The 14,318-nt window shown below is 45.2% G+C and overlaps 1 protein-coding gene across 2 annotated transcripts in view; it reads right to left on the reverse strand.

The window, feature by feature from the left end:
* The window catches only part of lrfn1 (leucine rich repeat and fibronectin type III domain containing 1), a 180,512-nt gene that overhangs the window by 124,576 nt on the left and 41,618 nt on the right, over positions 1 to 14,318 (reverse strand). Inside the window, exons 3-4 of one of the 2 annotated variants that reach the window (XM_058079188.2) lie at positions 6,834 to 6,997; positions 6,258 to 6,727 (exon numbers count right to left, since the gene is read on the reverse strand). The gene's annotated coding sequence lies outside the window, so the exon portion shown is untranslated. Of the gene's footprint in view, positions 1 to 6,257; positions 6,998 to 14,318 lie in introns of both variants that reach the window. The other variant, XM_058079189.2, reaches the window with a different exon arrangement.

Below are 14,318 nucleotides of genomic sequence, written 5' to 3' on the forward strand. Positions count from 1 at the left end.
TTGCCGTGTCTCCACTTAGCATGAATGCAAAACAGCCAGTCTTGCAAACTAGCTGGGGGAGTTTCAAGCTTCCATAACAAGGCCAATGACCTCCAGAACTTTTTATGCCACTTCTCTACTTCTCTCACTTCTCTAAATCAGCCTGCTGTAATGCTCCAATTCATGCCTCCATTCTGTTCACCATCGAGTCGACTCGGAGACTAACCATTAATTGAATCCAGAAGTAGTAGCCAAGGAAAGTTTTACTTTCCATGAAGGTTGGGCCATACGGACCTTAACACGATATTTTTCACCAGATGACGACATAATGAAATATAAAATTTAAATAGAGCAGAGTCTTGTAGAAAAAGCTACAAACCGTAAGCCATATCATGAAATAGACTTGTCTCAAATGGTAAAGCACGTGTATTTATTGGCAACAATCTGGCTAAATGTTCTAAAGGGATGACAGCCTTTGCACACATTGCTATCAAATCTCCAACCAACGGTAATGCCTGTGCTTGTCATGAAGGAAAATGTAGTCACCCATGAAATTCCAACTGCATATGGCAGAGAATTTTATGACACGCTCACTTTGTTTACACAGATATTGGGACAGACGGTGCTCTTATTTTGAAAGGCAATTTGAAGAATGTATTTTTACGTCTGCGTTCAAAATAAAGGTGCTTCTTATATTTTTCTTTCGCTCGGAATCTGCACATCTTCATCGAACAAACATTCCTTACATGAAAGAATTAACACAACTACTTGGCATCCGAAAATAAGCTAACTCCTGCTAGCTTCTATTCACCATTTCAACCTGCTTCGTCCGCCGAGTAAATACTCCCCCACACAAACGTTCCTTCTCAAGCTAGAACCAAGAAATACCTTGAGACCAAGCTAGAAATGAAATACCTTTAGTCAGCCTTACACTTATATTACATACATATAACATACAAGACACAATATGAGTAAATAAGTCACAACGAAATGAGTGGTGGGTGGACAAGAAGGAACCTCAAGAGTTCAGAGTCGAGTTTCAGCTTGGCTTATGGGTTAGAGCTGCAACAGTAGCCCGTGGTCTTATGAAGAGGTTTTTATTGGAGATGATTGGGCCTGTTATGGAATCATTAAAATGATAAAAGCCTGCTCTTCTGGTGCTCAGGTCTGATCATGCATGTCTCACCGAGCATGACAGTAACATTACTGACACCTATAGACCTGACTACAATACCGCCATGATTGACGCCGTTACTTGGAAATCCAGAGCACGGTGAGGGACGATTATTCAGTAATTCCTCGCCACTGCGAGGCTCGAACTTTGCAGCTTCATTAGTTTTTTCAAAAATATATTGATTAATAAATGATGCAGTTTCATGGCTGACTACAGCTTAATATGCAGAGAATATGCATGTATAAAATTGGCATATTATAACCGTTTTGAAGAAAATGATGAAAAATCCAAATATAAGGCATTCAGAAGACAAAGTCGTTATTCCAATGTCATCTTCGGTGAGACACACAAGCAGCAGACTTGATCGCCAGTACGAGCCATATTCACGTAAAATGTCTTTGTGTTTTAGAGGGCTTTAGTCATGTTAACAATACATATTTAGAAGGTCATAAACAGCTTGTTTTGTGCTCTAACTACAAAAATATCCTATTTATCTTTTAAGGACTCCTAATTCAGGGCGGCACGGCGGTCGAGTGGTTAGCGCGCAGACCTCACAGCTAGGAGACCAGGGTTCAATTCCACCCTCGCCATCTCTTTGTGGAGTTTGCATGTTCTCCCCATGCATGTGTGGGTTTTCTCCGGGTACTCCGGTTCCTCCCACATTCCAAAAACATGCTAGGTTAATTGGTGACTCCAAATTGTCCATAGGTATGAATGTGAGTGTGAATGGTTGTTTGTCTGTGTGTGCCCTGTGATTGGCTGGCGACCAGTCCAGGGTGTGCCCCGCCTCTCGCCCGAGGACAGCTGGGATCAGCACCCCGCGACCCTCGTAAGGAAAAGCGGTTGGGTGTGGGACCAATTCATGGCGACAAACGAGGGATTATTAACGGTTGTATATTCATGCTAAGTGGTTGTGTAACGGTATACATGACATGAGGTGCATATGTAACGTCAGGAATAACCAAACCAGAACAGCACGTCACGGCCAAGGCTTTGACAGTGACTTGGTAATCGTACGTTGCAAAGTGCCGGAGCTGAGAAAGAGATTACGGCCCTGTGGTAACGACACAGTCCTGACTAAGCCCAGTAAAAGCTGCAGATGGTTTAAAATATCCCGAAAATATGCTTGTAAAAAAATGTGTTCAGTCTGTCTGCGATTCTACGGCGCTACAATGAGAACAAAAACATATTTTTCTATTATACGTGCAGATCAATAGCCAGGGCTCGCCGCTGCACGCTCATTCCTGCAGTGTCTGATAACTCTCATCTGGTCCCGATTTCATAATGCCAACACATGACACCAGCGCCATGTGCAGCAGCTGCAACACAATGCAACAGAATGGCAAGTGAGAGAAGCCATTCATCTCGCCCCCCCACCCCCCCGGCCCGATAAAGCCAACCTGGAAAGCAGACAGCTAACACACCGTGCACATACGGTACATATACCTTCTTGTTTTTCCAGCCCTAAACTATGCTTGCTTCACTGCTCCCAATGCCGAACGTGTAAGCGTTTAGCAATAATGCATGGAAATGATAACGACCCTCCTGCCTGATTGCATTAGGCCGACATATGACAGCAAGTGCTGGGAGCCTCTGCTGTAACATCCTGCAACGCATGGAAGGGATGACATCAGCCACTTGCTGCAATTCACTACAAGGACGTCTTAGCATGGAAGATTCTGATTGCAAATACACTGGAAGGCTCCAGGATTGCAGTACCACCCGGCACCCAAGGCCACTTCCAGCATGGCCGACGTGCGTCACGTTTAAACACATTACAGGGGAATCAAATACAAGCGGAGGAAAGCACTGATTCATGAATAGATTTGGATCTTTTCAATCTCGCTGCACTCCGGTTTCAAGGCTAGTGTGAAACAGAGGTTCAAGTCAAGTCAAAATCAAGAATTTAGAAGACCAGAATGAAAACAACTTAAGACCCATGCTGGAAAAAAAGTATAAAAAATAAATCATAGGTACATAACATTTGCTGGTTGCTGAGCTGAAGCTGTCCAACATTTCAGTCATTCTACCGAATATTCCTCTGGTGAATGGAGTAATGGGATAAAATATACTTTTCTAAATACACAAGAGAAAATAAGACATTTCACTTCAACATGATTGACTGCTTGGTTGAATTCTTCAGATGAAATTGACAGCAGGAACACGATGTATTGTCTTGGGTCTGATGGACTACGTGATGGGGCTTTTGTAGACCCATGTATCCATCCCAGACTGGAACAGAGACATCATCATTACATTGCTAAGACTATATTACATTATGTTGACGGCTCTGCTTTCATAAATCCTCAACTTAGACAGGCTAACTAGATGTTTAAGGAATATTCCTGATCAGATGTTGAGTCTTTGACAGGGTTGGATGGAGGAGATTGATTTGGTGGCCATGCTGGTTGAGGGGCTGCGTAGGTGGGCGACGGTGGTTGAGGGGCTGCGTTACAACAGTTAGTCCTAAGAGCTCATGTGTGGAGTTTGTTTTTCACTCATTCTCCGTCCCTGTCGCCAAAATAAACCCTGAATGAGGTCACGTTGCCTTCCTAATAAACTGCCACACATTCGACAGTCGTCATAATTAAGAGAACGTTAGAGGTTATGTTGGTAAGGTACATTAACCTTCATCTCACGGATGAAATGGACCTCGTCGCTGACCTTCCGCTCCATTCCAGAGGAGATGATGCAACCCAGAAGACGTGCTGTTGCGCTATGTAAGTGCTGCGTTACCACGGATACGCCTCATGCCATTCACCTCTTTTTTATATTTTGTTTTCTATATCTTTTGTCTATATCTTTTTGAAAGTATGTGGATGACAGAAGTACGTGGAAGACGTACGCGATTCCTCCAGGCAGAAAAAAATCTTACTAGTTTTGTAATGGAGGTACTCCAATTAGTCGAGTAACCATCGGACCCCTAGATGGCTGTATTGGATAAATTCTGACACGGGTACTTTAGTTCCATTTTAGCGTCCACAAAAACCAACACATGCTTCTTCTTCTTCTTTCTCTTTGGGCCTTTCCCTCCAGGGGTCCCACAGCAAACCAGTGTCCTCCATCCAACCCTGTTTTCTACATCTGTCTCTCTCACACCAACTACCCTCATGGCCTTCCTTCGCGACATCCGTAAACCTCCTCCTAGGTGTTCCTCTACGCCTCCTACCTGGCAGCATCCTTCTACTAATATATTTATCATCTCTCCTCTGGACATGTCCCAACCATCTCAGTCATCTCCAAGGCCTCTACCATGTATATAGTCCTTCCTGATCCTATCCATCCTGGTCACTCCCAATGAGAACCTCAGCATCCTCATCTCTGCTACCTACAGTTCTGCTTCCTGTCTCTAGACCAAAGAACATGGCTGGTCTCACCACAGTTTTGTATACCTTTCCTTTCATTTTAGCTGAAACTCTTCTATCACACATCACGCGTGACACTTTTCTCCACCTGTTCCATCCTGCACACGCTTCTTCACCTCCTTTTCACTTTTCTCCATTCTTGTCAACTGTTGACCCCAGGTACCTAAAATTCTCCACCTTCTGTATCTCTTCTCCCTGTAACCTCACTCTTCCACTCGAGTCCCTCTCATTCCCACACATGTACTCTGTCTTGCTGTGGCTAATCTTCATTCCTCTCCTCTCCAGGGCAAACCTCCACTCTTCTAGCATCTCCTCCACCTGTTCGCTACTCTCACTACAAATCTCAATGTCATCTGCAAACATCATAGTCCCTGGAGACACGAGACACATCCATACCTCCAGACCAAGTGCCTTCCCACTCTTCATCCTCTTCATCCACTCTTGTTGTAGTTTCATGTCTAATGTATGTTTTCCAGCTCCGAGCCCAAAGAGACATGTGTCAAAATACGGAGGCTAGCCAAGCACATTGTGACATCTTTCATTTTTCATCTTCCCGTCTAATTTCAGGCGACAGCTGTGGGGGCTCAGGGGTGGAAAGGTGGTCTCGCCGCCGTACAGGAACATGCCGTCCTAAGGCTGACTGGAGGTACAGGGGGGCTTGCTTTCACCACAGGAGGCTGGCTGTCATGTTTTCCTTCTTTCTCCTCTCCGTCACTCTGAACTGCAGCACAGATCTCCTCTCCTCTCCTTCCCTCTCCTCTCCTCACGTCTCCTTTCTTCCTCTCCTCTCCTCTCCTCACCTCACCTCTCCTCTCCTCACGTCTCCTCTCCTCTTGTCTCCTCTTCTGTCCTCTCCTCTCCACTCCTCACCTCTCTTTTCCTCTCCTCTCCTCTAGTCTCCTCTCCTCGCCCGCCCGGATGTGGCCAACACAGACGCTACATCCTGTCCCCTGGGATGTCTTGGATGCGGGTAAATCCAAACTCTCTGTGTGCAGGAAGGCTGGCGGGGGGGTGGGGTGGGGGGTGGCGTTAGTGTAAGCTTATTGACATCTAACCCCGCCTCCCTCTTATAGATTTACAACCCCGCCGCCTCCACGCAGGCATCTGTTGTTGCTGATGTTCTCTGGGTGATGAAGAGATATTTGCGGAGACCAGACGCTGACCTCTCGTCCCTGAGACGCCTTTTTGTGCGTACACGGGAATTAGTAGGGAAAAACTTCCAAAAGAAGACATCCGCCCGGCTGCAGGTGATCATTGTCATTCTGCATCATCGGCAAAGCTGCACTGCTGATTGTCAAAACAGGAGCGTCTTCTCACACAGGCCTCGAAAAACCAAAACAGCACAAAACCTCCTTGGGACATCTTAGCAAGTTCCCAGGCACTCCCCTTTAACCACTGCACTTTGGATGATCCCTGCTTTCCGCTCATTTAGGAAAAGTCCGGCTCAATGCTATGTGCTGATGCAGACACGCCCGGGAACATTTTCATCACATCATTCATTCAGGGGGGGAGCCATGTGCTTGTTCAAGATGCAGGACTGTCTACGTGCTATCGGACCACAACCAGACCATCCATAGCATCAATCCATGACTTCACATCTCAAGGCCAGCAGGAGACTCCATTTCCAGTCATCTCCATCCAGGCAGCACAGCCAAGCTGCATGGAAGCCACGCAGGCTGTGCCAGCTCGTTTAGAGAAGCAGTCATCAACCCATGATGCGTTTGCAGGGCTGTACTTACCAAAAGTCAGACGAATGCCGAGTTCAGGTTGGCTATGCAGGATTCCTCGGCGTCCCGTCTCACTTTGTCCAATCTTAGCGCTAATTTATTCCAAATTCACGCAGTGGTGGCGGCAGGAGGGGTAAAAAAAAGAAAAAGAAAAACCACAAAAAGGTTGCTTCGTGAAGCTGCTGAAAGATCCAAAAACGAGCTGGAGTGTCCCCGCTAAAGTCCCAGTGATGTTCTGTTGGATGAGAAGAAAAAACACCTTACAATCCAACAACGACCCTCTCCACGATTTGGAGAAATCAGACCCCAAAAGCTCCGGAGAGTCCTTTCGAGAGGGATTTGCGTCCGAGGTGCGTTCAAGGACCAATGCGCATCCTATTCGTCCCTAAGCATGAGGTTTGGCTTCCTAGAAACAGTATTTCCAATAAACCCCACGCGTGTTCGAGGACCGCGGTGCCGATACACGGACGTGGAGAGAAGCGCTGGCGGGAAGAGGGAAAAAAAGAGCCAATTAGTTCCCTCGCTTGGTGCGCAGCGATGATGGAATCCCGCCCAAGGATTTGGTGACACCGTGTGTTTTTTTCCTACCTCTTACGCGTGGACGTGCGCGCACCGAGTTGACAACCGTGCGGGATGATGAGGACGATGAGGAAGAGGAGGAGGAGGAGGAGGCTGACGAGCACCGTGAATGCCACACCGTCTCCGAGCAGAGCAATGCCGGCACAATCTTGGAGAATGCGCCTCATGAGCACCTGCGAAAATGAGAAGCTGCTGTCACGCCATGATGCCTGCAGGGGGAGGAAGGGGTGGTGGGGGGGGTAGGGTGGGGGGGTTAGTGGGGAGCGTGGTGGGTAGCAGCCAAGTGGCCGCTGGACACAGAGACAGGAGTCTTTTTTGCAGTGCAGCAGTGCACCAAAGTACTGCAAATGCAATTTGGAATCCATTAAAAAATTATTTTAGACTATTTCCCATAGAAAATGATGGAAATCCAAAGCATCAGCGTTATAACCCCTTATTACCGGACTGACTAGAGACATCTTTTAATTTGCTAGGCTGCCATACAAGTGTAAAAAGAAGTGAACCAGCCAGCCACTCCAAATTGTCTTTAGGTATGAATGTGAGTGTGAATGGTTGTTTGTCTATATGTGCTCTGTGATTGGCTGGCCACCAGCCCAGGGTGTACAGCTGGGATAGGCTCCAGCACCCCCACCATGGTGAGGATAAGCGGCACACAAAATGGATGGATGGATGGACTTGCTGCCGTTCTTTTCCTCGTACTACTATAATTATTGTGCCTGTATATTTAAATAAAAAGCTGTTGTTCTGGCGATCAAGTCTCTCGGTTGTCTCCCCAAAACAATGACTGACACCTAGTGACCAATGAAGAACACTGCACTCACACGCTTAATGGCTTCAAGTAGAATTATAGTTAATTTCACCATTTTTATGCTTGAAAAGGCTTCATTTCAAGCAACTAATGCAAACAATCTGCTTAAATATGAATATTTCACCAGTGATAACAGGCCGTGATTTATGAATTCATGTGATTGAAACTGCCATGTGGCGAGAGACGATACAAAAGTAAGTGGAGATTGACGCAAATGACGACAAGCATCTGCAAAAGGTTGTCCGCCACCCAAGCGTAAACATCAGTTAACCACTTAATGTAAAGACATTTGAATAAAACACCACTTCCCTACTTGACGGCTCAGTGAATGAAGGAAGCGCCGTCGCCGATGTGCCTCTTAGCCTTCGGTTCACACAAGTGTTAAAAGAAGTGAGCCACTCATGGCATGTAATTAAAAACTGCCGAAATGTATTTCTAATGATATAAAATAAAAAGCTGGTAGAGCTTTAATGGCATCTCAGTTTTTGCTCGACTTCTGAGTCCCTGTAAACATGAGGATACATTTTGAGGCCCAACTGCAGTATATTTGGGGTGGAGGACTGGGGGCGGGGGGGTCCGACACAGGCGGATAAAGTACTGTAAGGGATGAAGGGAGGGGTTTTTCTTATGGCATCATGAAGGGCCACCATGGGAAAGCTGACCTCCCACATCTTTTCACGGATCACCTCATGCGTCGCTTTGCTTCGGGCCAAGCGCTTCTGCTCTTGGCCCCGATCAATGGAAACTGGATACTCAGCTTGCGGAGACGGAGACATGAATATCCACCCACTGGAAGAATAACAACAACAACCACAAGCGTGCATAATCCTTTTTTCAAGATTTGCAGAAGAAAAGGATGTGACAGCCGCTGCTGTTCAAATGCCTCAAAGAGAGAGATAACATTCCCAAGGAATCTGGGAATCTGCATCCGGAAATGGGTATGGAAAGCCCTGCACCGGAGATCACAGTGCACTTCATTAGGCACATTTGCACAATCTCATTAAATCCAACAGTATCTCCACGTCCGCCCACACTGTGCATCGGGCCCCACCATCCATGGGGGTGGGGGCCCATTTTCCGCAAGGAGGCATAGAGCGCCGAGTCAGCCCAAGGAAGGAGAGAAAAAACAGATCAGGGTTCTGACAGCACGGTTGTTGCTACCGATTGATAGCAAGAGAATCACCTGCTCACCTGTCAGGCCCTGGTGGTGTAACGGTACAGCTGCTACCTGCTCAGGCAGGGGGAACACGTTTGATCCCTGCCCTGCACAGTCTTTTTAAATTCTGATATTAGTATTGGACTAATCCCTCTTTTATCCCAATTAATTGGTGATAAGTGAATTTCCACGTATAAATGAAATGTTTTTTGTACTTTAAGCAAAGAAAACCTCTTTTAAACATTATTAGAGCCCCGTAGACATGAAATAGCACCCACTTTGCCCTCCTGTTACCCAGCATGGTAGACACAGTCATACTCGTGCGTTGCAGTAAACGTGTTCTGGACATGTGAAGGACAGGAAGTGACATCATGGGTTCAAAGTTTAGCTGGAGTGGATTACAGCCACAACAGTATCTCCTATTATTATTGAGATTCTTACTATGATGATTCTGGTCTGTGATGAACAAATTATGAGGCTGTTCAATGCTCAGTGTTTTCTAGTAGTCTGCAGTTTAACTAGCCGTTAAATTAGCCGCTAGTAGTATTCTGCTAGACTGGTGTCAGGAAGGTTACATCGACACAATAACCAGCAAGTACGCTGTCGTTGCAACGGGTGGGTTTATTTAATTTACGTCATCCACACGTCAGCATATGTTCTATGATAATGTTAACTATATGGAGTGGCCATTATATAATGTTATAAGGTAATATAATGTATAAGGTAATACGTAAGTAGATGGGACTATGGGAGTGTTACTTCATGTCTGGCAGGCTTGAATAATAAGCTTAAACATGTTTTCTATGCTCTAACCACTAAAATATTCCATTTACAAAGGAATTTAACAAGGAATTTTACTGCTTGGAAATGGAGTTTTGGCAGTCAGGTTTTGAGCCAATGAACGGGGGGGATAAGTGAGGACAAGCGTTACGAAATGGGTTACGGTGATAGACAGATGATCTAGAAATGACGATAGACCCATTTCAGATCTCAGGTACAAACACACAAAAGTACACCTTTGTAATGAAGTACACCTAATCAGGGTGTACAGTCCACAAATTTGCCTGTCCGCAGGCCATTTATTTAAAGACATGCAGTGTAGTAGAAATAAAGAAATACGAGAAATCAAGACTTGGCTCTCCACCTTAATTATGAAGTCTTCTCCCTGTCTGATTGAAGAGTGTGCCAACAACACATGAAAAGGTGACTGTAATAAAATTATGATGCATAAGAGTTCCCAAATGTAAGGCTCCAATAAAGTGAGAAAGCTGGCAAATAAAAGCACCATCAGTTACGGTGTTACTGCTCGTTACAGCACTCCGCAAGGTACACTTTACGTCTTTAAGCAGGACAACTGTAGACACAGTAAACATTTATGGCAATATGTCTTTTCCTGAGGCCTGGTGCATTTGTTATGAATTCCAAGGTAGCCGCAGTTATCTCTGTGTCATTACAGCCTAGCAGGTGTCGCAATCATCTGACGTGGAGCAGCCTTCTTAATGGGACAAGCACCTCCTGGGGATTTGAGAGGCACGGCCCTGCCGTGGACAAGTCACTTTTTCAATGGGGGGGGCGGGACGCGGGGGGCATGAATGCATGTAGTCACTCCACATGGACCCCATATTGAAATGTCATTTGGCACCCATTGTAGGAATCCTTGTTATGCTACTATTTACCCTTTCTTACAGACTGTACACCATCCAGTGTATACCATCCATTGTTATGTACACCATCCAGTTTACACCATCCAGTGTACACCATCCACTGTATATTATCCAGGGTACACCAACCAGTGTATACTATCCAGTGTATACCATCCGCTGTATACCATCCAGTGTATGCCATCCACTGTACACCATCCGCTGTACACCATCCAGTGTATGCCATCCACTGTACACCATCCGCTGTACACCATCCAGTGTATATTATCCAGGGTACACCATCCACTGTCTACCATCCAGTGTACACCATCCACTGTCTACCATGCAGTGTATACCATCCAGTGTACACCATCCCCTGTATACCATCCAGTGTACACCTTCCACTGTACACCATCCAGTATACACCATCCAGTGTACACCTTCCACTGTACACCATCCAGTATACACCATCCACGGTATACCATCCAGTGTATACCATCCACTGTACACCAACCACTATAAACCATCCACTGTATACCATCCAGTGTATACATCCACTGTACACCAACCACTGTAAACCATCCACTGCATACCATCCAGTGTATACCATCCAGTGTACACCATCAACTGTAATAAATCCACACCACACTTCAAGTAGACCCCCATAAAGGAGGGAAATGTAATAACTGTAATAAAGTGTAATGAACTCCACAGCAAGCAGAAAGTCGAAAAGCATGGAGGCGGGTAGCGTGCTCAAGGTTAGCATGATACAGCAATGCAAACACGTGTTAACACGCTTACGTGCCAAATGTAAATTTGAGTCATATTTGTAAATCAATTGTAAAACAATTATAATTAACATCATAATAGATGATTTGTCCACTTTAATTAATACCCTCAAGGCCATGTACTCTCTGCAGTTGAATGAATCACACAAGGAAATGATGTTTATTACAGCTCTACCACCATCCATGCATCTACTGTATATCATTTGTGTCCAAGGGGATTTAGTTGCATTAGAACCAGGGTGGGGTCGACTTGCATGTCTGACATGATTTCTTTGGGCCGAGTGTGTGCACGCCTGCGATGAATACTGATGGAGAAGGGAAAGCTATTTATATCAGCATGCACTCTCCCGGTAATGCACTGTAAAAGTGATTGATATGCGCCACATTGAGAGATGGCCGTCTCCAAAGTGCTAAAAAGACAGGCCGTATGCGTCTCTGAAGCATAACGGGCTGATTTGGCGCTTCGGTCGCTGTGATCTTTCCACTCTGATGAAGAAACTTGCTGTCCCACCTGAAAGTGAGCAGCGCCAACAGGAGGCGTCGTGCCTTCCATCTATACGGGCACTAAACCCCCCAGAGGGTGTGTTTAATGACCCGGAACATATTGCACACACCCAGGTTGCTCAGCCGGAGGTTTGTGTCTATCTGCCTCCAAGTGACATTTCTGACCCAACACACTTGCCCTTGTCACAGTTTTAACAAATTGTGCAAATCAATTTCCACTGAGGAAGCTGAAATTCCCAATTTCTTCTCAGTGGCCAGGCCCAGCGGACTAATAACGGGATGTTCCATCAGTTCAGTGTGTCAGCGAACGCTCTGGTGTGAATTGGGGGGGGGTACGAGCGTGCAGATTAGCAGAATGTCTGCCTCGTGGCTGAGCTGGGGAGTCCAGCCTGCAACGTGGGCGTGACTTCCACACCCACTTACTGTAATATTTCTTTTCTGAAAGCTGTGTTATCATCAGTACGCTGTAGGTCCCACATAAAGTACTGCTGCATTAAAGTAAACACCGTAACAACTAGAATGGAGTAACAAGGGAATTCCGACAGTAAAATTATTCACAGACAAGAGAAGCTAAATGTTGAAAAATCAAACATAATGTCAACAAGAGTGGAAATAAGAACATTGTGGATGGATTATGTAAGACATAAAACGTTCTAAAGATATAAAAACAAATAAAAAGAGATTGCACACCTATTCCGCTTATAAGGCATTCTGAAAAAAAACTCAAAAAAGCAGCAAAAATGCTCCATTTAATTTGTTTTTATGATTGTTATTAACATTGTTATGCTGAAGAACTACGTTCCTGACGTAGTTCTTGACATCCTACGTTCACGACGGCTACCTACGAGCAAGCTAGCAACTAGCATCACCTAGCTTCCTTCGCTGGCAGCACCGTAAGCTAACCCTACACATTGGAGCTGCTGCTAATAATCAAATCCAATCTAATTTGACAATTATGTAATATAGTAGATATGATCAGAGAAAATAAGCCATTGACTAAATCGGGCTTGTGCTCATGTGTGGTGCAATAAATGTGGTCCCAATGTGTGGCGGGCAGGAAGTGACGTCAGCGGTTCAGACTTGGGTTACAGCTGTTATGATGATGTTGATGATGATTCCCAGGTCGTGGTTATTGTGCCTGGTGTGGCATACCAAGATGCTGATTAGACAACATGATGATGCATGGGGGACACCAGCCATGCATTATGATGCTGCAACATGAGGGGATGCTTGTGGATGATTGACAGGATAATGGGGATGCTTGTGAATGATTGACACCATAATGGGCCTCCAGATTGTGTCACGGTGTCTTTATGCAAAAAAATGCCATCACTAAAATGCACCTGTGCTCGTCGTCCATAATATAGACCCGGCCATACCATAACCCCCCCCCACCATGCACAGGTGTCTTTTATGCATGAATGCACAGAGATGCCGTGAGGAGATGATGACAAGAAACCCAAATAAAGAAATGGAGACACAATTCTTGCTTTCATCCAACAAGTCTTATGGTGATGTAATCATAACGTTATTCTCCTAATCAATATTGATGCTGGATGCCATCAGCTACAGCAGATAAATAAAGTTTACATATCCAAACGCTCTGAGTCGCTTGGATGGCGTGCGGCACAAACACGAGCCAAAGGATTCGACACTGACTTGAAAACAACAACAAAAGCACGAGAGCACGTTTGCGCCCGAGGCTTGCTGGCCTGAGCCAACCAGACTTGCCGCACTTTGGATTCTCGCCTGTCCACTTCACTGCACCTCAGGTGAGCAGCTACATGAACATTTGGGCTATTTGCGGTAATGAATAACGCGCCACATAAAAAATAAAAAACCTAACTCGTGGTTATTTAATCAGTAAAATAATGAAGTAGAAAATGCCTGGTCATGCAGCACCATAATGCATCCCCCTGGGCATCGGCCAGCTCTTTATGATAGCATAAAAGTAGAGCCAGTTAAAAAAAAAGGTCAGCAAATTGACAAGCAGGGAAGGTACGACAAAACATGCTAGCACTTCACTTTTACTTTACTTTCACGTTTACTGCTACAAACACAAAATACCTTAAAGTGATCCACATACAATCGTACGATGGAATGGACGCCGAACGGTCACCGTGTTGTTTAGAGTCGGTATACAAGAAGCTAACCCTGCTGGCGGTCTAATCATGTTATAAGCCAGGGGTGTGCAAGGTGCAACCCGGGGGTCTTTTTGGGCCACTCTAAAAATGTAACAAGAAAACTATTTTAAAAACAGCAAAATTGTAAAAAAAAAAAATTTAAATAAATATTAAAGAATAATATTCTATATAATATTAAAGAAAAAGTCATAATGAGACATTATGAGAAACAAACAAGTCATAACGATAGATTACGGAATAAGTTATCTTATGAGAATAAAGTCAAAATATATTCATTCATTTTCTACCACTTATCCTCACGAGGGTCGCAGGGGGTGCTGGAGCCTATCCCAGCTGTCTTCGGACGAGAGGCGGGGTACACCCTGGACTGGTAGCCAGCCAATCACAGGGCACATATAGACAAACAACCATTCACACTCACATTCATACCTATGGACAATTTGGAGTCGCCAAT

Source organism: Doryrhamphus excisus, linkage group LG8 (assembly GCF_037039965.1).
Source record: "Doryrhamphus excisus strain RoL-2023G ecotype Guam linkage group LG8, RoL_Dexc_Guam_v1.1, whole genome shotgun sequence".
NCBI classification, from domain to species: domain Eukaryota; kingdom Metazoa; phylum Chordata; class Actinopteri; order Syngnathiformes; family Syngnathidae; genus Doryrhamphus; species Doryrhamphus excisus.